This window comes from Poecilia reticulata, chromosome 13 (assembly GCF_904066995.2).
Source record: "Poecilia reticulata chromosome 13, P_reticulata-male-v2, whole genome shotgun sequence".
Taxonomy (NCBI): Eukaryota; Metazoa; Chordata; class Actinopteri; order Cyprinodontiformes; family Poeciliidae; genus Poecilia; species Poecilia reticulata.
The window spans coordinates 27,294,675-27,317,117 of record NC_088842.1 but is presented as its reverse complement, the minus strand read 5'-3'; the positions used below and the strand labels follow the sequence as shown (position 1 = coordinate 27,317,117).

Sequence of the window (22,443 nt, the reverse complement as noted above, 5' to 3'; positions counted from 1 at the left end):
GTCCCGCTCCTGGACATGCCTGCGCAGCCACCGCCCTGTAGGCGACCAGCCTTCTGAAACCCCCCCCTCCAGAAGAGCTGCTGCTGGTGCCATCAAAGTGTTCCATATGACAAATGACCAAATTAATCTGCCTTCCTCTTTTAATAATAATAAAAATCCATAAGACATTAATGACATTGTCAGTGCAGATTTAGTGTAAGGTATTGTATAATGAAAGTGATTAGAGGAATTTTAACATAAAGCATGAATGATTTATACTAATTCCACTCAGGATCACTGTTCCCCTTATTTGATCCTGAGAAACCAAAAGTTGATAACCTGCAGGATTTCTGTTTACTCAAAAGTCCTGCATATTTATTTATTTATTTTAAATTACATTGAATTATGGAATTAACATAATGTAAGTTTTACATTTTCAAAAGAGTCCCGCCACATGGCCAGGGGCACCAGAACGTTTTCAAAAGGGCGTTCAGATTGGACAGCTGACAAGGTGGCCCCACAAAACCAAAACCACGTTGTTTTTTTATGCTGTCAAACAGGGAGGAATATTCAAAAGTAGGGCTATGTAAGACAAAACAAATAAACACATATATTAACTGATCATCAAAATGTTGCAACTCACTGACACTTTTACTTCCTTTCAACTCTTTCCTACACATTTGTAAAATATTAAGTATAAAACAGTGTTTGATCAAGGGAGGCGGCAGTCCTAAAGGGGTAGGCTTTGCCCCCCTCCCCGCCCCCACCATCTCTGATTTGGCACACATGTATATATGCCTAGCATTAGTCCCAGTTTAGCTTAAATGCTTGAGAGTGAATTGGCAATAAGTCAGAGTCTAGATCGACCAGATTGCTGTTAAAAAAATCACAAAATATTTATATAATTTGCCTTAATGAATGCTCTGTTTTTGGATAGTTGCTGTCAGCAAGTCTTGCCTCATCTAACAGAGCTGTCCAACTTGAAATGCCATCATCTGTTATGCACAGCTGTGACCCGAAAAGACATCCAACCACATCCACAGCCAGAGCTTGCCTAGAGACATGCCCCTTTTGGAGAGGATTATGGTTTGAGTTAAATAACCTTGGATGATTTATTAACCTCAAAATGTTCTCATAACTTCTAACTGAAAATGCTGTCTATCTGTCGGTCTGTCTGCAACCCTGTCTGTCCGTCTGTCTGTCTGTCTCTCTGTTCGTCCGCCCAGTCTGGAGTAAAAATAATGCATGTTCTTGTTTTGCCCAGTGTACAGACAAATCAAGTGTACCGCAGTTTGGCTTCTGAGAAATCTTTAAACAAGTGAACTACATTATAAAACTAGTCACTAAAATGCATTTTGAAAATTAGAATCACTTGTTTAGTTCATCTCTAGTAACGCGATCACCTCACGCAGCTCTTGAGTGCAACAAACAAATGATCGTGCAAAATGTCTGCACAGACAATGTGATCTGTGATTACTGACATGATGAAAACGTAAACCACCCATGTCCTGGAGTTCGGTGCAAAAGTAGAGGAATACGAATACGGGCCTTACATATTAGTTCAGCAAAATCCCATGATGTGCTGGGAGTAGCAATACTGTATATGGTGAAAGGGTTTAAGGATTCACTGACTTTAACTTATGTCAACAACATCATCGTTCCGAGCGTATGATTAATAATACATGAACATTACTATAGTCTTAAAGGCTTAGAAATACTGATATCAAAGAGGTTTCTCAGCAGTGTAAAGACCAGTGACTGCAGCCGTTGCAGCAGGTAAAAAGAGAAGAGATCATTTTAGTTTTTTTGTCAGATAGAGTGAAAGATCTGTCTTGTATTTTTCAAAGCTCAACAGATAATAAAAACCGTGCTATTCATTCTTCATATCTGAAAAAATGATGGCTATTAAATACGCAGACTGATTTAATTTAAAATAAGCCCCATTTGTGGGACTGTTTTTTGTCACCTTTACAGTGTAGCTTTACGTGAATAGCCTTTACCAAGCTCAGTTGAGGTTTTGTTAGCCTCATCCTTAACCTTCCATCCCAAATACTGAAGAGCCACGATTTTACAGTTGTTTTCTTTTTTGAGTTCATCAAACTGAGTTATAGTAAGGAAAAAATGAGGACTTTAAAAAAGACCTTCAGGTAAAAGTTTTACAAATACTCTGTGTGAATATTGTTACTGAGGGAGGCAGAGAAAACTTTATATTAACATTATATTTTTTGGTGTCAGTAAAGTGTTTAAATTCAAGTCAAGTGAAACAGATGTAAGCTCTTATAAAGTAAACTGTGTTTTCAACAAGACGTATGCCTTTCATTCTGGCTGTGAAATAGTGAGCGAGAGAGAGTGGGACTTTCAGCAAGTAAGTCGATACAATTCAATTCAAATTCAAAAATACTATTTTGATCCAAAAGGGAAATTAAATGTTGTTGTAATTCATTAATTCAGATTCTTAAAAGAGTTACTGCAGATGGTGGTTGCTGTTGGGACAGATCTCTATAGCCTTCTGTATTACAGCAAATCTGAAGAAGCCTCTGACTGAAGATACTTAAGACAGTCTTGTGAAGAGGATGGTCATTGTTGTCCATAATTTTCTTGGATTTATGAATAAGCCTTCTTTGGATCATCATCCCCAGAGCAGAACCAGCATTTTTAATTAGGTTGTTGAGCTCAGTTGATGCTGCTGCCCCAAGATGACGGCAGAAGAAATGACGCTCTCAACAATCTTATAGACTTATAGAAGATCTGCAGCATCTTGCTGCAAACCCTGATAGGATTTTAGCTTCCTCCAGAAGTGCAGCCGAGTCATATAGAGTGCAGCGAAAGTGCTTTGTTTTAATGTTTTTGAGGTATCTCTTGTAGAACTTGGTAGATTTGGCCATCCTGATGGGTTTGAGGTGTCGAGGTAACAATTTAAATCGTCTACAGCAGTGGTATTCAAACCTTTTGGATACCAATTCTCAAGTTGAAAGGACAGTGGACTACAAAATATCTGTTTTTTAATAATTGTATTGAAAATAAAAGTAGCAAAAAAGCATTTAACATTTTTATATTAAAAATAAAAAAGATTTTAATGAAACAAATGAACTATTCACATTTTAAAATAATAATAAAAAATGTCCATCTGCATCAACCGCATGTGGTTTTTGGCCAATTTCATGGTGTCCTGACTGCATTTTTGACATCCCTGCTCTAGGGAACACACAGAGACTATGTTGTAGTGTTACTGGCCTTCTAATATAAGATCACCAATATAAGAGGATAAAGACAGTTTTATAAAGTCAACTCTGTAAGTCTTGGTTTAAAAATAGTAAAACCATTTATAAATAAACTGAATTAAATTGAACGGTTTTACAGCAGCTGCTCTCTCACACTCTTCCCGGTTATCCTTGCAGGGTCATTTGGGGCTGATGGCTATTTCCGACGGTGTGTGATGGAATGGCACACACAGGTTGCCAGTCCATCACAAGGCAAAACAGACACGCAGGATGAACAGCCATGCATGTGTAAACTCATTTCTAAGGGTAATTTAGAGTAACAAATTAGCCTAAAAAGTCATGTTTGGTCAGTGAAAGAAACCTGAGTTTCCAGAGAGAATCCAGGCATGCATGGGGGAGAACCTCCAGACTCCATGAAGAAAGGCCCCAGGATGCCAGGTCAAATAATTTACCAAACCAGGAGAACAGAAATCAGCCACGAAATTCTAATCAGTACCTTTCTGTTCGTCAGTTATATTAAAACCAGCTAAAAGACTCCAGTATAAAAGAAGACAAGTTGCTTTTCATACGTATATTTTAATTTGCGTCTCTTACCAGCTTACATTGATGGCCCAGTTGTCCAGTTCCACTCAATGGAAATCTCTGACTACATTAAACAGCTTGCCATCGTATTTCAATGCAGTGGTTGTATTTGATTGTTATTTCAAATGCCTGGTATTATACAGCTGTGATCACATTTTATTGTTTTTTTATCTACAAAAACATTTTTTTCTTAACAGCCACCATGAAGCACCAAAAATCACTATGTCCTGCACATCCTTTTGTCTTTATGGGGCTTTTTAAGATCAAAAGCTTCAACAAAAGTTGTGCCAGTTTGGAGGTTAAAAATAGTCAACAGAAAGCTAGCCTACTTGGCACCAGATTTTGGTTCATGAGAGGAGAGAGAAAGAACAGGACCCAGAAAATGTATCTTGTCCAGAGGCTGTTCTGAGATAGCGCCCACTTCAAGGGCTACTTAAAATATTTATGATACGAGGGTAAAGTTTAGATGCATGAGGTGCCAAGGCCAGTGCTCCAAAAGTACAAATCATACGTTACTTTGTAAAGATGTGAAAAGTCAAATAACGAACCAAAATAAATAACTAAAATAAAGAAATAGTCGTTAAACAAAAGCTTTGCATTGAGAGAAGGGCTGCACAATTACCCAAACATGTCATTACAATTATTTGAAATTTTAATCTGCTTCAATTGTGGACTCTAATGCAAACATTTGAGCAATTAAATGGTATGACTTAGGAAAGAACTATTCAGATTTTTATTTCAGTGAAGCAGTTACTGCACTGTGCAATCCTGCGGGAGTGAAAGCTTAAAATATTAGCGGTAAAATGTATTTCTCCTGCGGCCCAGTCTTTTTCAAGCTTTGCTTTTAGAGTGCATGAGAAAACTGCTTGTGCCTCTTCTGGATAGATCGAACTGTTTATACATCATTTTTGTGAAGACATGTATCTTTTTTCAAATAAAGTGAAAGGGAAGAGATGAGAGAAAGAAATATTAAATAACATTTTGTGGTGCCTGTTTGGGGAAGAATATATAAACAGTTGTATGCAGGGACACGTTATAGAACTATTAAAAATGTTCATCGGTCATATAGCTAATCTACACATAATTAGAGAAAATATAACAAACCCTTTTGGTAATTAACTCTTCTCTTTTCCCTCTCTAGTTTGATTTCAAATAGGATATGTACAGTACATAACAAATGACTATAAAGTGAGAAGTTTAGAGGAGGAAAAAAAACTCTCTTAGATCAGTACACTTTATGGTCTGTGGCATCCCCTGTTTCCTCTGAAGTCATGAGCAATTTTCTGAGAAACCATCCTCTCTAACAGGCAAACAAACAAATGGGACTGAAAACATAACCTCTTCAGCTCAGGTATAAGGGAGCAGAATCTACTGAGCGTTTACGGCCTAATCGACAGTTAAATTGCAGTGCACCACATCACATACTGCAGCGATTCTGTAGACAAGACTTCAGCCTCAGCAGCTCTGTTCATGCACCATAATGTTGTGAGTCATTTCACACAGACTCATCCTATTTTTTTATTTATTTTTTCCCTTTGTCGAAGAAATACGCTTACTATTTTTGCTTATGTGAAATGCTGAAATCCTGTTTATTACTTTAGCCCATGTTGTGGGTTGCTGTCTAAATGTTTAAAATGACTGTTTGGTTATATATATATATATATATATATATATATATATATATATATATATATATATATATATATATATATATATATATATATATATATATATATATATATATATGAAAGGTGCTGTTGTTGCATCCATTTGTGCACAAGTAGGAACTTGTACCAGTCTGTGAAGTGTTGAAGTATCATAACACCATCAGAGCATATTTCACCAAAGGCAGCTAATGAAGACAGCAGACAGACTTGTCAAAGAGAGTTATCAGGTAAGATGGCAGGCTAGTAATGCTAATTAGCCATGTGGCGCAGCCATACCCAGGCTCTTCGCAAACCCCTTGACTGGTTGTAACATGAATGTACGTCTTATGATCTGCACATTTCTTTGTTGGACGGAGTCTTTGTGATTTCCCTCCTTCTCAAGTGTTTCATCACTTTCCGTCTTACTAAGCCCAGAAATCTCCCACACCACCAGGGGAACTTGCCTTTTGTTTGAGCACGGCGCCTTTCATCATGGTTTATCTCATCAGACATGTTGGCGAGAATAGCCTGGCAGGTGACATTTGGGTGTGCCTTTGACCGAGATGCGTGGGGGCAGTAATGAAGTTAATGGAGGACAAATAAAAGGTGAAAGTATTTGCTCTCATATCAAATACGCAGATGTTTAAAAGCGAGATAAGGCCGTACACATGGGGGTATACCTTTATGACGCAAATAAAAAATGTCCTTCTTGAATAAAGATAGGATTGAGAGCAATCAAAATTCAAAACCAGTAAGGGAAGGTTTTTAAATATTGGGGTGTGTGTAGAGTTTGCCAAAAAGTTGTCATGAATTGTGATTCACATTTACTACTATTTGGAATAGATATAAAATGTTATACTTTTTTTTTTTTTATTTTAAGAAATCTGCTAACTGTTGACCTCCATTTTGTAACACCACATGACATCAGGATGTCCTGATGCCATCATGAAGCCAGTAATGAAACATACACAACCATAGAAAGTACCAAAACAAAAAGCAAACATTTGGACTCACTTAGTTTTTAACTCACTTAGTCCCTGGTATGAGGGAGCTTGATGTGAACTTCGCTGTCTGCAAAGTTCGGAAAATAAAGATTAAACACCATGAATGCACTGAGACAATCTACAGAGGAGCCAGTCTCCCATACAGAGCTGAGCGGTGCGTTGTGTGATTGGTCAGAAGTTTGTGGACGTGTTTTATGCAGAAACGCACTCGGAAAGCAATGGCGATATTTCGCTTTAATTAGTCCACTTCCGCTATGCAGTTTTTGTATCCGCAGGCGATGTGATTACTTTTGAGGAATATTTATGCCACCCTGTCTGAAATTATGCACATTTCCACAATTCTTCACTAAATAACTTCAAAAGCTGTCAAATGGCTAAAAACTCCTGGATGGAAATTGCAGCAACGTTGTCCACAGACAAGGCTGTCTGCAAAAAAAGTGTGGCATCCGTTCTGTGACCGTCTTGTAAAAGCAAACCAGTGGATGAAGGGGGGAAGTGGAAAAGACTCTTTAATGTCTCCATTTGTCATTCTGTCTTAGAAAGTAGACCGGAGTAAATCATGAGGATCCTTTGCACACCTACTGATTAAAGAAATCATAATCGTTTTGAGTCAAAAATTGATTTTGAATCAAATTTTGCCTCCAAAAATCAGAATCAAATCGTATTGTGAGATGAGAAAGATCCACGCATTTTTGGGGTTGTGGAGACTGCCCATTTTAAATGCTTCCTCTCAGTACATAGCATAATTTACTGCTCAGTTCACAGGCTGTCTCCTCCATTTTTTGCAACAATTTTGTATGTGCTACTTGTTTTTTTTATATATATATGTACACCGGATTTACAAAGCAGATGGCAATAAATGCACATGTAAACAAGTTGGAGTTCTTTCTGCAGTGCTAAACGCAGAGTATGCACTGAAGTGTTCAAAAAGATAGAGAATGGTGCATATAAACGACAGCAGAATAATGCATCTTTATATATTGTGAAATTTGTAACTTTATCAGAAAAAAAAACAATTGAGCCAAAACTACTGTTAGCTCTCAGCAGATTATTGTTTCACCCAGCCTTTATAGCACAAACAACTATTGTTTTAGAGAATGAGATGTTTTTGCTCTAGCAGTAAATTACACGGTTATACAATAAAATTCGTTTTAAATTTGTTTTTTTTCTATAAATCCATGCTTAATGCCTCATTTATGTTTGAGCAGATCGTTTGATTCGTAAAACTATTTAGGACCAGATCTACTTTTACAGGTTTAGAACTAGAGTGACGCACATACTTGATTTTCTCTTGACGTTTAGCAACTGGTGTTTTGCCACTAGAAAACTTCTCTTTAAAACGAAATAAAAATGCAGCCTTAAAATCTTCTTAAAGTCAAAGACTGACAAAATATCACTGATTGTTAAAAATCTAAGTATTAATTTCACACATTTTCATTTGAGCTGGCAAATAAAGTTTTGTTTTATTTGGTGATACGACTGAGAAATGCAGTTTGCACATTCACACTTTAATCAGCCTAACAACACTACAAACTGTTCAATCTGCAAAAAGAAGTCAAGAGGATCAGAATTAAATCAAGCGTCGCCTCTTAGTGTTCTTGTTTAAGCAACAGTTGAGTGGTTTAGAAGCTTATTGTTGAATATACTGAGAAGCTGTCACTCTCACCATTAGGCTGCTTGATTCAAACAGGATTTTAACGCTTCTAAAATCACCATAAATATGAAAAGTGCCAACTGTCTTGGTTGTTCACTTAAACTGTCAGATTGGGCATACTTTCAGACTAAAACTGGTGCACCAGACTTTTTTTTTTTTTGCTCTTCTCTTTCTCTCTTACTTTTTTGGAAAGTGAGTTCTGTTGTAGCTCGAATCTGATTCCAGCCAATGTGAACCGCAAAATGCCAGACTGTAAGACGCAGGGAGCCTGTGAGATGTGTGGCTGAGCACATCTCCTGTGGGTTAGAAAAATCAGTCAGCAGGAATAAGCTGGCTGAGCTGACGACAAGGTATGGTGGAGAAGGGAGGTTTACGTTCAAGGATACCCTTTCCCCACTGCTGAGGGGTTAGCTTATCCCCGCAGAATGTCTCCCAGCTGCCAAGTGCTGGCTCTGGCGCTATATGCAGCATGCCACTGCAAATGATAATCCAGTAAAAAGAACCAATATGCTGCAAAAGAGTCAGCGCTGCCCTGTTGGCTCTCTGTTGACAGATATACATCTGTGGGGATAAACCCCCAACTACAGGCAAATGTGCTCAGACAAGTGGGGAAGGGGCTTTGAGATTAGCTGCTCGCCGCCTCAGCGTCATACTGTGTGATGTCAGACCCCCTTTGCCCTGCTCTTTGTCATCGCACGTTTACACACTATGCACCATTGGAGTGGCTGTAAGCTCAGCAATGAATCTAAAGGAATCCAAAGGAATTACACTATGAAAGACTATTTTTTCCCAATTGCAGGAGGAAAAAAAAAAAAAAAGCAGCCATGAAGCCTTCATACCTGATACCTCATGATAAGCTTGAGGCTTTACTTGAGCCTCGTGAAAAGTAGCTAAAGCGGTGTTTATCTCAAGAAGGTTTCAGAGATCGTACTGTGCATCAAAGGTCAAATTACATGTTTGCCTGGTAATCTCAATTAGCTCAGTCGGCAATTGTGCTGCAGCAAAAATCTTTTTATATTTGTGTTTGAAATGATCAGATGACAAGATAAAACAAATTTTTATAGCCAACCATAAATCCATGCAGTTAAATTGTCTGCTGTAATTATATTCAAGTGATTTAAATTGTTAACAATAAACTACATTTATTTGTTATGGCATTATAAAAGCGGAATTTATTTCGACATGTTTAAAGCGATTAGAGGGAAACGTTTGAAAAATGAAAATATCGGGATATGAGAATTTTTGATGCAGGTCCTGGTGTGAAGCTCGGTAGTAGGCGTGTGTTCTGTGAGAGGTTTGTGCATTCCCGACATTACAGTATTGTGTCTGAAATGAAGCCTATACTTCATTTCATTGCTGTTTGCGGAGTTGACCTTTACCATTCTCTCTTGGCCTTCATATCTGTTGAAGTGGGCTATTGCTCGACTACGGATGAGCCTGTGAATCTCATTTACTCTGTGCAATGATCTCCCTTTTCTCCTTTTGCTGCAGTCACTGAACAAAGTTAATATTTTTTCTGCTGAAATTGCATCAGTACACTAGTCTTTGACCCAACAGACAGGTAATCTTTTAGGTTATTTTTATCACAGTGGGTGTTGTGCTGCAAAGAAGTTAAACAACTAAAGTTTTCTGTTTTCCAGACTGAAAACATAGTTCTAAGAAAAGAAGTATGTTGTTGAATTTAAACCAGAGAAACATTTGGAACATCAACATCAGTGCTTGTTTTTGAATTGGATTGGACAGAAGCATTTCTGAATTTGCTACTGACTGCGCCTTTCTGTCTGTGTGTGAGATGTCAGTTTTCTCATTGAATGCCACTGTATCATCAGTTGCAATTTTTTTTTTCTTTTTTTTTTTTTACTCTGTGAGAAAATGAATGTGTGGTGTAAGAAAGCGTGTGACTTGTGATCTGCAGGAGTCTCAATGAATAGGAGTTTGGAGCTTTGTATTGATAAAGACCAGAAGATAATGCCTCATTGTATCGATGTTCTGGCTTAATCTCAGATTGTGAAACAGACACAAAAGAAGAAAGCTTAAATTTGTTCACATGAACACCAAAATTACACAAAAGTTACTTTTGTTGTGGCACAACAGAAAAATACTGTGTTTAGGTAGTAGTTTGATTTTTGTGTCGAGAGAAATGTTTTGGATATGTCAGAAAACTATTAAACAGGAATATTTTCTTGCTTTCACTACTATATAGGTTCAAACAAAATGTGCCATGTTTTTGTGATCTGAACCATGTACTTATTATTGAACAATCTTACTCAAGTTAAGCAGGTAAAATTGGTTGTGTTAAAATTTCTGTGGTTTTGATGTTTCTTTACAAACTGATAACATGGTAGTTTTGATACCCACAACCTTCAAAATACTGAAAGTATTTCTCAATAAACACTTGTTTATTGCGAATGAGAATCATATACTAAAATTTGAATTAACAGCTAACGGTTTCAGCAGAGATTGCATAAAAGGTTTTATAAAATGCTTAACATCTAAATTTAAGATTTATTTGGCAAGTTTATTTTGTAAAAGTGCAAAGAATAATATTCCTAGTTTGATTTGTTACCATAGCTACAACCTGATGTAATGAGTTTAATCATTGTGTTTGAGCTCAGTTTCTTCTCTTCTCTGCAAATGACCAATTTACTTTTAAGCTTGGCCAGTTAAACTGAGTCCCCTCTCCCAGAACCCACCAAATCCATGTTGAACTGTTGCTATGGTGGTGATGTTCTGGGTGGTGAAGAGGGGGCCCTAAATCATATTCAGCTGAAGGCCCCATACCACCTATGAGCCAGAGCCACTGTACTGCTCATCTCTCTGAGGGACGCGAGAGACAAACAGGGAAATTTAATTGATGTGGTTCTAGTAGGGCAAGGTTTTTCCATTCCAAGGCAGTTGTTTTTTAATAAGTGCCACAGAGACTTTTTGTTTTTCTAGGCCAACCTTTATAGGACAGGTTTCTCTGATTTCCTCTCTTCATTGTCAGCCAGCTGGCCCTGCAGTCCTTGTTCACATGTTTACAGGTTCACTTTGCAGCCCCGAAAACAACAGCGTGCTACAGGACTACTGAGGAGCGCAAAAACAAAACCACGGGCCCCCTAACCCATCGGCCCACCGGGAAAATCCCCACACGCCAGTCTGCCCCTGTTCCTCACTCTCGTGTCTTGTAATTTCTGCTTCTAAGCGTTCTGTTGTCTTGACACGCTTACGCGTGCGATACATGAGGATGGACATGCAAAAATGTTTATACATCTCTTCTGGCAAGAACCCGGAAAACGTATCTACTAAATAATGCATCTTTTTCAGTTCTAAAGACTCCACCAAATGCAATCTGCATCTGAATGATAATGAAACTCTTGAAATGCACCAATCAGACGTTTGTGTCTGCTTTGTGGTTGTTGCCCGTCTCTGACATGCCAGTGCTGATCTTAGCTATAATTAAGAGCATTCAAAATACTTTTCCAGTCTTTTTGTTCTTAACGGTCACTAATAATTTATGTTAGAAGTACAGGCAACATGTTTTGAAGAGACAAGATGCAGCAAATCAGTTTCAAAGAAAAGAAGATATATTATGGAGAAAACATTTTAAGCTTTATTTAGCACAAGGTAATAAATATTAATGTGGTTAGTGTTAATAATCGTCTCTTTTCCCTGGAGACTGGTTAGGGCCGGTCAAGCTGAAAATCAAACCGTTCTGCTCTACAGTTTATTTCTTGGTTCAACTTTAGGTCAAACTGTAATGACAATATTTGTTTTGCTACCGCTAAAGTTTGAAAAAGTGTTTTTTTTTTATTATTATTATTTCAGTGCATTTATGGACAATCTCATAATTGTAGTAACACGTTAAAGTACAAATATGAAATCTACATGTGCTTAAGTATGCAAAATTACATTTTACACTTTTTTTTTTTTTACCACGGCAGCATGATAAAATAATGTGAAAATCTATGATTATTTACCCTTTAATATGAAATATGTGCAAACCTGATTCAGTGATGTCAACAATATTCTACAATATTCTATCCTAAAGTGTTAAAACATGTGAATCTGTTTCCTTTATCAGCTTTTTTTTTTTTTTTTTTTAAATACAGTATTAACACAGAAAGTCCATCAGTTTCACATAGGCAGCCGGATTTTGCATCACTGACTTTCTGTGCTCATAAAGTCCCTTCAGTCAAGCAGTCAGGCTGGATGAGCTCCAGATAAAAAGACTCTACTGCACTATCTTTGGAAAATTGATAGCTCGCTGGAATAAGTAACACATTTTCAGGGACTTGTAAGCAGCAAATCATAGGTAATGTAGTTCTTCATTGCAGGGTCAGAATTTGAGTATTGGTATTAGGATTTGATACGCTTGGCAGTTCTTGACATGGGATAGTAATAAGGAGGTTTGGCAAAAACATTGAATACTTCACGGTCTTACTAGCACAGTATGTAAGAGATGTAAACCATATCAACACTGCTTTTACTCAAGATCCTCACTTGAGTAAAAGCAGGTTAAAATAAGACTTAAAACACGATGTAAGTAATTTAAAACACATTGCCAATCAGTGTACCCCTTGCCAACTGCTGTGTTAATAAAGTGCCATCTTAATAAGTAGCGAGTGAGATTCAGTGTTTACACAATTATGTGTCAACCACTAATATTTTACCAAAAAAAGTAGTCTTTGCTGTAACTACATGTAAAGTAGTAGGCTTGATTCAGCAAGGTTATCAGCAGTGGTCAGTCAACGACTTGTTCTACATCTAAGTAAAGAAAAACTTTCAGCATTATGAAAGATCTAATGTAAAATTTTTGGAATTTTTTTAGTGCCAAATGCTTGGCCATGCATAACATTCCGAGTGCATTCATGCTAGGAACAGCTATATTTTTTTGTCCTACATATTTATTTCAAAACAAACAGCAACTAAATATCGAAAAGGGAATTCATACCTAACAATTCTAAAAAAAAATTAGACCAGGAGGGTTATTGTAAAAAGCATTTTTCCCCCCCATCCACATTGCACCCCTTAGCAGGGATCTGGAAAACATTCACACCTAACAAATAAGGCAAGTAACATAATGACCACTCATTTTTTGTGGAATATAGCTGACATTTTCATACCTGAAAGCTTATGTGGCTTATGGTATAAGCTTGTGCAGCTTATACCATCACAGTTGGACACAGGAGCCAGTGCAGCCATACGCCATCCTCTGTCCTAACAACTGTGTTGGCATACTCATTATCACAACCTGCCAACTGCTGTTTTAAATCCACAGGATATTCTACATTACAGCTGCTTCTTAGTTGTCTTCGCCTCTGGGCCTGTGTCCCCAACCCAACATCTTCAGCCTTTGGCAACCTTTGGTTTGTTTTCTGCTTTCTCTGCAGTAGTTTTATGTGTAGATTTTAAAAAAACAATTGTAACTGTTTAAGATATGTCAGACTCATGCCCTTCAGTCAAAAAAACATCCTTTACACTAATGTAGGGAATTCTGCTAGGTGATTATTGATGTGGAAGGCTATGAGTCGTGGGAAATCCAAGCCTGTATACTTTTTGCTCTATCCTAAATTTTGCCATTAATAATGCTGTATGTCTGTGTGTGTAACAGATACACAGGCATAAAATTCTGCTTTTACTTCAGTGTAACGGGAGGACAATTATTTTCCTCCAGAACCAGTTTAAGTGAGATGCCAGCCCTATAAAAAAAAAAACAACCTAACTTTAGGATAAAGACTCAAAAAGCACAAGCTTAAGCTCTTGCATGTTTATACCCTTTTATTGACTTCCTCTTTAAAGGCTTCCCACAAGTCTCAGCTAAAGCTGGAGTTCAGATACTGAATGCAGGCATATTTGCAAGTGAAGGTGGGGATAAAAGCGCTGAAACTCATGTCCTCATAAAGAGAGATCAGCAGTGTGTACGGGGGCTGCATACCGATGCAAGAGATGCCAATGCTCAGAGCCAGAGAGCACGCTATGCTGAAAAAAAAAAAGCCTTAAGCTGAGAGCAGAGGGATAAGGAAGGAGAAGGTGAGAGGCAGAGAGGCACACAAACTGTGTAAATCCGAGGATGTGTCATTATGTAAGGTATCTGCCACTTCCCGTACCTGCTGTGTCTTGAAAATGCAAAAGGGGTTATTGCAATTATATGTGAAAGGTTAACTATTACATGTGGCATTATGGATCTACCTTCTGAGCACTTATTTCTGATATTAGTAGCCTGATGTGATTGTTCCTTCACCGATGTGTGCATGCAGATGTTTACAGATATATAAGATCTTGAGAAATAAAACATCTTTTAGTGAGTTATCCGCTTGTTGCCAAGAAAACCCGGAGAACAGCAAAGACTTGTAGCATTTTCTTCCTGCAGTAATGTGACAGTGAGAGGACACGTGCACAGCAAATGTCTGTGATTTTTTATTTAATTTTTTTAACTCTAAGGGCCAATTTGTACCGGATGCACTCAGAGACAATGGCAACAATAGATCTCTTGTTGTTATTCTTATTGTGTCATGTTCCAGCTAATATCTGCCAACATGAAAGTGTTCTTTTACACATGCATTTTGTAACAGGTGTGTCTGCGTGATGAAAATAATCCTTTGGGGTTTTGGACAAATTTTAGAGGAGTTTTTGTTAGTTATCTAGCCTGCGTACTAAATTAGACATGAAAATCAAGATGCACTGATTAGACTTTGTGGATGATTTATAATCTCCAGTTTTAGTCAAGCTTTGATGAACTGATATCAATTTTTTATTTCTCTTTAGGAAATACATGAAGAGATAAGAACAGTATTCAGATTAGTTTTGTTCAACCTGACAAGTTACACTACTAGCTAGTATACTTGTATAGGTATGCAAGTACATATTGGCAGAGGCATTTACTTGCCTGGCATCAAACACTACAGAACTAGTGTGATATACGTTTCTAAATCTGTAGCATTTAATATGATCTAGATCGACCCTGTGCAGATATAATAGCTCTCTTGGGAAAGCTTCCCTCAAGGCTTAGGGGTTTATGGGAAGTTTTGTGTATTCCTCCAGAAACACAATTGTGAGGTCAGACACTGGTGTTGGATAACATGGCCTGGTTTGCTGTTTTATTAAAGATGGTTTTATGGGTGGAGGTCAGGACTCTGTGCAGCCCAGTCATGTTCTTCAGCACCTGAAGAATCTGCAAATGTTGAATAGACGACTTCTACTAAATTGACATTTTAATTGTCTTTACAGCAATTTCTATTACAATATATTGTTGAACATACACTTTTTACCATGCATTTTTTTTTATTAATAATGATCTTTGAATTTGTATCAAAGCCCATGTCAGACCCTCATAATTCTACTAACAGGAGCATATCAGAAAGAATCTATGAAATCAAAAAGCATAAAATACACTTAAATAATCACTAAATAGATTCGTATTAGCGATGCACCAAACAATGGATTGGCTATCAGAAGGTCAGGTCTAGAAGACACAGAATTCTTTTATTTTTTTGAATAATTAAATTACTCATAACTAGGATCTCGCACCACTTTCAGTTTCAAAGACGCTAACCAATAGGCTACTCTTTGATTCACTTTTTTAAAAGTTTGAAAGCCAGGTGAAGGTTGATGATGCGCAGACAGAAATCATCTTGTAATTACTTCTCACTGTTGGATTTGAAATTATCACTATCAAAGAGCCTAAATATCATTTTTTTAAATCTTACATGTGTTACAATTCTTAGAATAAATTAGAAGAAGTCAAGCTCAAAATCTGCAGATCAGTCTACAAATAAAACTGTTATTGTCCAGAAAAAGCCTGATCACCGAGTTACCATTTCCCTGCATGAGTAGATGCAACTTATACAACTTTATTTTAGCCTTATTCCTTCCTATTACCAATAAGTTTTGTATGTATTTGCATCAAATACTGAATTTCAGACTGTATAATATGAAGATAATGAAAACAATATTCTGAAATGTAGAAACTACATCTGCTATAGCAACAGAGTAAACTTTGGTGTCAATAACAGGCTTGCCTTTCCCATTGTCAGCTATATCTGCTATATTTCACAAATTACAAAGCAGGAACGACGCGGTTTTTTAAGGATTGTACTGCTGAAATAGCAGGATATGAAGTCGAGATGGAGGCTACAATAAGCCGCTATAATGGCCAGCCTGGATAGACCCTGGACTCTATGGACTCTGGGATGATTATACATTTAGTATCCTCTAGAGTGAGGACATCCAGTGTGCATCAAGTGACCTTAACCACTAGAGCTGTATAGCATCCCCCAGATAATGACTATTCTGAACCCCAGGAGCAGGCCTCATCACCCCATAAATACAGGGAACATACAGGCTCGCAGTGGAAAGCTACACACTATAACTTTTCAAATGGACTCGTACTTGTTGAGGGGAATGTGCTGCAGAAAAAAAAAAAAAGAACTGGTTGGCATTCAATGTTCAATAAGAACTTTGTTGTTTGGACACTGTACTTTAGTTATTCTGGTCTAAAAGACAAACTATTTTCTAATACTAATACTTACAGTGATGTATACAAAGTATGACAAATTATCTTGGATTAAAAAACATATTTTTGGCAACTTTGAGCAGATTTGATGGTGTCTTACAAGATAATCTTTGCAAATTATTACAAAATATCCATTTTATTAGTTCATCCAGAAAAAAATGTCTTTTGTAAAAGCTCATTTATATTTCCACAAGGCCCTGCTGAACCTGGAGAAGATTTCTTTTACAACAAATATGATGGCGCTGATATAAAATTTCTTTTTCAGGTTGGAATAAAACATAAAAAATTTAGAAGCCCTTTTTTTTCTCAGGGGTAGCACAGTACAAAAAGGTTTCCCGTTTCAATAGTTTCACTCCTGCCTGAATTGTCACTGTGGGGCCCCACTTTTCACTCAATGCAGAAGTGGGCCCTCTGGACACAATTGCTTTCCATGGTGCTGACAAACTAACCACTTGTGTGGTGCGGAGCTCCAAGCCTCTATGTCGTCTATGTATAATCTGAACCCCAACTCAGAACTGCAGACTTTTTTTTTTCCATATGTGTCATTTTGACTAAAATATTACATGCCTTGCAAAAGCTGTTCATGTCGCTAACCCTTCCAACTGTTCCCATGGTTCAGCTACAAACTTCAATGTATTTAATAGAGATTTATGTGCCAGATGAACAGTGGCGCAAAAAAAAATAAAGTGAAAGTAATATTCTGAAACACTGGACAACATTTCTATTTTTCCCATTTTTTCTTCTGTACTCCTAAACAAAATCTTACACAGCCAATTACCTTTTGAAGGTGCCAAACTAAACTGAGTGAGTGCAATTAATTATAGTATCAATTCAAGATTCAGTTTGACAAATACATATGAACTGAACCCACTCAGATTTCTGTTAAATAACATAAGTGAACAAACAGCTTCAGTAAGATCAAAGAACACCATGGACAGGTCAGGAGGTCTGGCGGGGGGGTTGTGGAGGATTTTATAGGATGGTTAAGTTTTAAAACCATCTGTGCATTAAGCAAAACTGAAAACAGTGTGTCACAGGTTGATAGTGACTCTGGAAGAGCTACAGAGATCCTAAGCTCAGGTGGGAGAATTGCTGGCAGGACATCTTTTTGGCCTGCTTTACTTGTTTTGGTGTTTGTGTCAGTGTTCTGCTAAAACAGCATTGTTCATACTTATATTTTTAAATGTAACTTTTAACCTAAAATATTTGTTCTTTAGTAAAGTAACATTAACAAAGTGCTTTGAATTGACAGTGTTACTCATGAACACCTTTGCAAAATTTGGGAAGCTCAGATCTTTTCCTGTGGAAAAGAAAGGGTAATATCTGTTTGTGCAAGTCTGGTTTCCTCTCCACATGGTGAGTGATGTTCAGTCTGTCAAACAACATTTTCTTACAGACAAATAAATTGTGTTTGTAAGAAATAAAGTGACTTCTGTGTGGTGAACTGTAACTTTTTAAAACTATTTTCTCAAAGAAATGACATCAAAAGTCAAACTAACTTTTGATTTTCAGCAATAATGTGCCAAAAGTTGAGATTAAACACAGCTTTATCACTAAAGGGCTACAGCTCAAAGCAAAAGAAGTTCACGCTTCAATATTTTATGTAATTGAATAAAAATTGTGTTAGCAAAAATAAGCCAGGTGTATAGGGCAGTTTAATACAAATATGGTTGCTTTGAAAAAAAGTACATGTTTACACAAATGTTTCAAATATATGTAATAAAAAATGAACAGACATATTTCCAAGTAGCCATTCTTATTTGCATGAGACAAATATGAGACAAATAAGCTGATGTGTAGGCAGCAACATGTGGGGGTGGGGCATTTTATGCTTCTGGCATCTCATTAGAAGAAAGGACTTCAACCAAAGAATATGACTAATGATCATTTAGGTTCAACAAATAAATTATCACAGCTGTTCTTTGTGTCTGTTGAAAACACTCCTAGAAAATTTTAAGGTATTCCAAATACTTGACTGGACAGACTCTGAATTACTCATGCTTTTTTTGTCGCAGCAGAAGAGCAGCAACCGGAAATGTGGAGTTTAAGATATTTTTGGCTCTGCACAGGCTTTACCAAATTTACCACAGACCCATGAGCTTCAGCTGAGAGTTTTACATTTAGAAGTAGCACTGAAAATGAAGTTTCTTCACTGAAAGATGAACATTAACTCAAAAAAATTATGCAGAATACGGACGGCAAGGAATCAACTGCCTACAAGTCCCTGGAAGTCCTGGAAGATGACTGCCAAGATAGATAATGATATCACTTTTCAATATTATTAGACATTCATTATAGTGCCGTATGCATTTGGTTGGTTGTTTTTCTTTACATTTAGTTTCTATAAATAAAAAAAAATGTAAATGACACGTTTCAATTATAGTGTAATGTTCGATATACAGTCATATTCAGTAAATGGAAATATTAGGGAAAACAAAATTTACTTCTGAAACTCAATTTACAAAGTGAAACACATTATATAGATTAATTCCACACAGACTGGTGTTTCTAAGCCTATCTCTATTAATTATAATTTTCTGCCTGCAGTTAATGAAAAAAAATAAAAAAAAAGATTTGAATCAGACCCATAAAAAGCCTTTTATATATCACAAAAGTGATCTTAAGTGGGGCATTACACAACATTCAGCTTGGTAGGCTTTATTTTAGGGTTCAAAGCTCATCAAACATGTAATCAGAGTTATTTTGACTCGTTCATGCATGTTTAAGGAATCCTTGATTCTCCAGTTGCAACCAGTACCATAACACCTTCTCATACAAAGCTCCGCCTATTTCCCCAAAGCTCCACCTTGGAGCTGCCATGTCACAGAGCCCCTCCCCCCCAACAGTTTTATATGGCTTTAATGGACAGCATGGAAAACTGTTGTTGTGAGGGGGAGTGTTAGAAATATTAGGAGGTTCTTGAAGAGATGGAGATCTATTGCAAGGCAATCAGATACAGCTCTGAGGTGAAATCAACATGTTTTCGATATATACATAATTTTCAAAACACTTGTTGGCAGTTACATAGTTACTTGATTACATAGTTACTATGAAATGCCTCTGTGTGAATGGAGATTAACTTTAATACCTACTTAAAGAATGTTATTTTCCAAAAGTACTTTTTGTCTGACAAACAAGCCTCACAGGAACACATACAATAATTTATTGAAAATAACTACATATGAGCATTTCTTATCTTGTTGTTGTTGTTTTAATAAGTAACAACTTTACTGGTTAAGTGTTGTTAATGTTAGTTCTAAAATGGTGTAATTAATTAATTGCCTTTTTCAAACTTGTAAACAGTTGTTCTTCTTCGTTTAAAACAGGCTCCACTATGGATTTTTAGTTCTCCGATCTTCAGACTGCATTTCATTTAAGTGGTTTGAGTTTTTATTCTAAATTGCATTACTGGGCAGAGAAGTGTTTCTCAGAGCAAAGTGGCTCCATGTAAGTGGAACATTAAGGTTGTTGACAGATCCTTCCAGTAACAGACACCCAGCTGTTTGGTATGCCTCACGAAGGTGTGACATTTATGGGAAGATCATTTCATTCACATCATAAAACCTAACACATTTTTATGTGTAACGTCAAGTAGGAGCAGTCCTGTGTGCTCCTCGTTGTTTGGCCTTTAGACATTGGTAAAGGGTTTAAAGTTCCTTTCTTTAACAGGGGAGTAAGTGGGTGCATTATTACTGTGAATTAATGGAAACCATGGAAACGGCACTTGCAATAAGCCTTCTTTAAAATCCTTTTTCTGAGAAAAGTTTTTTAGGTATTGGCTCTAAGCTTCAGACTGCACCACATCTAAACAAAGAACAACCACAAGATCATCTGAATTTATCTTCTCTTGGAATATGCCACCATTTTAAGTTATTGATGGGTTTTTTTCTTTTACTTTTATGTATTAGTTCATTTTGGTTCATTGTTTTTAAGAAATATGCTAAAATGTATGTAGTGATTTTTTTTTTTGGCACAGCTCACACACCTTTTGGTTAATGAGCAGTGATTGAAGTTGATAAATGTGCAAATCTGGTGTAAATCTGCAGAAGGAAAAAAATGTGAATTGTTTTCATAAATGATGTTCAGCTGAAGATGGACAGAAATGCAGCAAATCCTCAGAAGTCTCTCTCTTAGAAATTCATGCAAACTCATAAACTCACTCCTACACATCAACAGAACATGTTTAGCTTTATGAAACTGATTAGCTATACTGTAGACAGGGAGATGCATTTTAATCACTGATTTACATTGAAAAGTAACAAATATGGCTACCTTTAAACTTCATTAGTGACACCAAATTATAACAAAGAAGATTTTAACATTTTTGTTTTTCCAATTTACTGATTTTCTAACCAAACTGATGAGCATCTGAAGTGAGTGTAATTAATGTAAATTAATTTCTTGCTAGTACAGTTGGCTCTCTAAATTCATACACCATGCTGAGTTAAGTGTAACAGCAGTGGGTCGGTAAGGCGCTCATTTCTACATCATGATGTTTTACTAGATTAATCACAAAAGTTCAGAGGGGAGAGGAACATTTTTTCATTTACCATCAAGTCAATTTACTTTATATTTCAATTAATTTTCATTTCCTGGTAAATGAGATTTCACTACATATATATATATATATATATATATATATATATATATATATATATATATATATATATATATATATATATATATATATATATGTATATATATATTACATTCTAATTTAGGAGTGATTCCATCATGTTTTAGTGTGCAACATTTTGCAATGATGGAGTTTTTCTTGTTATTTTGTATGAACGGCTCCTAATCAACACATAATTGAGTGAACTAATTATTATCACACTTTGTGTGATGAATGCCTTGTATATATCCCATTCTGATGTTAGTTTTAATTTGCTTGAACAAGACCTTTGTGTTAAAACAATCCAGCATCCTGTTTAATGTTTACTCAATCACACATAATCTGTGAAATGTGTTTTCATTTAAATTGTTTCATTTTATGTTTTTAAACTGTGAATAAAGAGGCTTCCCATTTGTTTAAAAACCAATTTTTTATGAAAGCATTGATGAAGCATAAAACATTCTTTCTTCACTGACTTCACGCTATCGGGGCTCAGACTGCACAAATAATTATCAGCTACTTGTTCTAGTCAAAATGATTTGTGAGTGAAGGTAACGCACTTGATTTGGTTTCATAAACGGTGGTATTTACAAAAGTTTGAAATAGTTAACTTAGAAACCGACTCATACCTCCTCCCTCCTGATGTGTTGATCAAATCGCTGACATTGCATGAATTCACACCGCATGATTCATATCACTATGTCATAAGCAGCGTTTCCTCTTACACTGGAGCAGAAGCAAAAACGTACAAAAGACGAGATGCAAACCAATTTTTTTCCATACATTTTAGACTACATGACAGAGAGACACTGTCTGCATGGTTAGATGCAAATCTTTTCTCTGATGCAACTTTTGGTATCTTTCTAACCATACTTACTTATGAAGTGCATGAAAGTTAATTTTACTTTGTAAAAATTGTTCGCTGCAAATCCGAGAGTGGAATTATATTCCAGTAATATAATCCAGAAAATGTAATTCATAAAAAAGTTTCACATTCTGTAATGCCAGTACTGTTTCCATGGAAGAAATACTGTCTGCTGAAAGTTGAGGGTAAATATGCTGGAAGAAAAGAAATGGACTGAAATGTAGCCTGTGATGCTGCCTGCTGTTTTTGCAAATACATGTGTTTTTTCCATTTAAATAAACTTTTTAAAGTGTGTAAATGCAAACTAATGTGGATTATCCAGCAGATGTTGCACATGCAGAGGTCAATAAACAGAAACTTTTGTAAATTACAAAAAATTGAAT

The 22,443-nt window shown here is 36.5% G+C and overlaps 1 protein-coding gene across 3 annotated transcripts in view; it reads left to right on the top strand.

Annotated features, from left to right (window-relative positions):
* LOC103474999 (cell adhesion molecule 2-like) overlaps positions 1-22,443 on the top strand; it is a 153,467-nt gene that overhangs the window by 1,302 nt on the left and 129,722 nt on the right. The window lies entirely within an intron of this gene.